This window comes from Cryptomeria japonica, chromosome 10, assembly GCF_030272615.1.
Source record: "Cryptomeria japonica chromosome 10, Sugi_1.0, whole genome shotgun sequence".
NCBI classification, from domain to species: Eukaryota; Viridiplantae; Streptophyta; class Pinopsida; order Cupressales; family Cupressaceae; genus Cryptomeria; species Cryptomeria japonica.
Genome location: NC_081414.1, coordinates 378,041,599 through 378,045,369, shown reverse-complemented (window position 1 = coordinate 378,045,369; position 3,771 = coordinate 378,041,599).

Sequence of the window (3,771 nt, the reverse complement as noted above, 5' to 3'; positions counted from 1 at the left end):
TAACACTTTTTCACATACCTATGTCACTTACAAAATGACCTATAAGATCTCATACATATATGAGTCTTTATAGTACATCATGTCGGCTATACAATATAATCACAATGCAAAACAATATAATTTCCATGTCATTTGGGGTGCTTGTAAGATCTTTTTCTAGTGTAGACTGGGTGTTGGTCAGAATAATCTTGTTGTGCCTACCAGTGCCGGTAGATGATGTTTGTTGCCAGTGTAAGCTATGAACCGTATTACCAGTTAGTTTCCATCAATGACAACATCAACTATTCTCATTTGAGTGTAGAATGCCAATAGAGAATAAAGCATTAATGGTTTGAAGACTTTGAGGGAAACTATTAAAGACTTAAGAAGACTCTAGAAGTAAGCCATTAAAGGCTTAAAAGACTTTAAGAGAAACCATTAAAGGCTTGAGAAGACTCTAGAAGGAAGCCACTAAAGGCTTAAAGACTTTAAGGGTTAACTTGCAACTTTTTATTTTCTAGAAAGTGCAAGTGAGGGAGGGATTTTAGGAATTCTAATAAATAATTTATTTATTTAAAATAATCGTGCAACTTGCCTTTTGAATAGATATTTAAAGAAATATTTATTTATTTTAAATGTGAGAGGGATTTAATTAAATGTGAAAAAGGGAATTTAATCAAATAAATATGATTTATTTAATTAATAGAAGAAAGGGGTGAATTAATTAAATATTAATTTAATTAATAATTGGAAAATGGATGATAGATTAATTAAATGTAAATTTAATTAATAGCTAGATGGAGGAAAATTAAATAAATATAAAATTCATTTAATCAGGTGGACAGAAATAGGTGTCTACATTTTGCCCCTCTTTGAAGTGATGTGTGACCACACGTTGATTCAAAGAAAAATAAATGCATGTTGCTGCTAAAATTTTGATCGATTTTCCCCAGATGCTGATGGTCGGATAATGATGTGATGATGCTCCCTCGGGAGATGAATCAAATAGATTTATACATTTTCAGGATTTGGACAATCGATTCATTTCTCGATTAAATACTTGATGTTGATTAGCTTGATATGATCTCCCAAAAAATGTCAATTTCTTGATTGTGTTGATGTGTTTTCTTAGTTAGATGCTTGATTGAGTTTGACTGCCCTCATGATTGATGAGTGTAAATGATATAAAGTCACAATTTTATAGGTTTGATTGATTCTATGACCTCATGATTGATGAGAGTCACTGATAGTTTAGGTTTGATTGAACTCCTCATTGATAAGAGTTTATGATAGAAACTCCAATTTTGATGATTTCATGATGGTGCCATTGATGGGATAGGTTTGATGAACCTGTGATTGATGAGTTTATGATAGAAACTCCAATTTTGATGATTTGTGACCTCATCACTGATAGGTTAGGTTTGATGAACCTTTGATTGAGAAGAGTTTATGATAGAAACTCCAATTTTGATGATTTTGTGACTTTGTTAGGTTTGATGAACCTTTGATTGAGAAGAGTTTATGATAGAAACTCCAATTTTGGGGATGTTGTGACCTCATCACTGATAGGTTAGATTTGATGAAACTTTGATTGATAAGATTTTATGATAGAAACTCCAATTTTGAGGATGTCGTGATCTCATCACTGATAGGTTAGGTTTGATGAACCTTTGATTGATAAGAGTTTATGACAGAAACTCCAATTTTGAGGATGTCATGACCTTGTCACTGATAGGTGCTCGAAGAGATTGATTAAGATCTCAAGTGAGTGGATAGGATAACTAATGGCTTGATTTGATCGATTGATAGATAATAGAATTTTTTTTGATATCACATTGCAGGCAGATTTAGATGTGTTGATGTTGGTGCATGTGGGGGAGCAGCAAGCTGATTTGATGCGCTTATGTATGATGATGTGTAACTAATATGAAATGATTAGGATGTGATATGATGATGCTCTATAACATGATTGGGAATGTTTTGGATGATGATAAATGTTTTGATATTGTGCTAAATGTGCTAATGGTAATGATATGTAACTAAATAATATGATACTACATTAATGATACTAATGAAATGATACTAATGATACCAAATGTAACATGATGTGCAAATGCCCCTAAATACAAATTGAATGATATGATATGATAATTCCATTATATGGTAGGAAATGAAACTAAATGCACTTTAAGTGAGATGATAATGCAATGAAATGTACTTTAAATGATATGGCAATGCAGCTAAAAGCACTTTAACTGATATGGTAATGCAACCAAATGCACTGTAACTGATATCATAATGCAACTAAATGCACTTTAAATGATACTGAATGCACTTTAAATGAGATGATAATGCAATAAAATGCACTTTAAATGATATGGTAATGTAACTAAATGCACTTTAACTAATATGGTAATGCAACTAAATGCACTGTAACTGATATGGTAAATGATACTAAATGCACGGTAAATGATATGAAATGTACCCTCTGAGATAGTCATCCTTTTGATCAGAATGTGTAGTGATTCTTTTTTATCATCATTGAGCTTTTTAAATGTTGAAAGTTAATACAAGTTGTTGGCAATTTGGAGGAATTGATTATGTGTTGCATTGATGTTTGTCATTAATATCAACACTAGTTGTTTTGTTGTCTATCGACTTTCGGTAGAGTGGTTGGTCTTTGATGTTGATCTAGAGATTTGTCTCTGGTTTGGTCCGGCTGTTGGAATTGGTTTGGATTGGTTATTCACGTGTTCTTGATGTGTATCACATTCAGTTGGTTTGGCATTTGATGATCCAGATGCTATCATTTGTTTTAGTAAGCCTTTTGGTTACTAGTAAGGGTTTTACTGGCAGCGCTTTGATGATCTTTTGGTGAATCCAATTAGTGTTGTTGGTGTGGCTTCTAGAAAGTTATTAGGATGTTGATGGTTATCATGTTCATGTTCTAGTTGATTGGTGGCATTGTAGTTAGCACTAGACCTATCTTGGTATTATTCTGCTAGGTTATGGACCGGTTTATGTAATGTGTTGGTTGATGCTCCCGATGTGTCACCTGTTGGATTTATTGTTTGGTTTATATTATTTCGGTCTTAGGACAACTTGGTTTATCATTGGTTTGTGGGATTATGTAACGGATTTATTGTATTATCTTTTAGGTGGCCGACCTAATTGTTTAGGTCTCAAGTTGGTATAAATATGATGTAAGATCTCTTTGTAGATCATGGGATGGATAGATGTTATTATGTGTATGTGAATAATGTTGTAATCATATGAAGAGGTTTTGGTCGGCCATAGGTGATCAAATTGGGTTTGTGTAAGAGGTTTAAGACCTCTAGTATTGAGCTTAACTAGAACTATACTTAGGCATAGGAGATGCTATTATTGCAGTTTAATCTTCATTCCAGATTGTAGTCCAATGTTTTCTGTAGTTAGTGAGGCTCCTTTTGCGATGAACAGTGCACTCTAGGTTGTTGGCCTTCCTACATGTGCAGGCCCCTTATTGTAATATGTATTCATCTGATGAGTGGATAGATATTGTGGGTCTCCAATCCCACCATGGTTTTTCCTCATTGAGGTTTTCCACGTATAAATATGTGGTGTTATGGTGTTCATCTTTGTGGTTGCATTTTTACTTATTGTTATATGCTTTTATGTTTACCGGTCATTGAGTTGTTGTGTTAATAAGGTTAAATTTCTCCATTCTAGTAGAACAGTAATTCACCCCTCCCTCTTAGTATTCTTGGATGCCAACACAAACAACATGGTATACTCGAACCATGTTGACCTGAG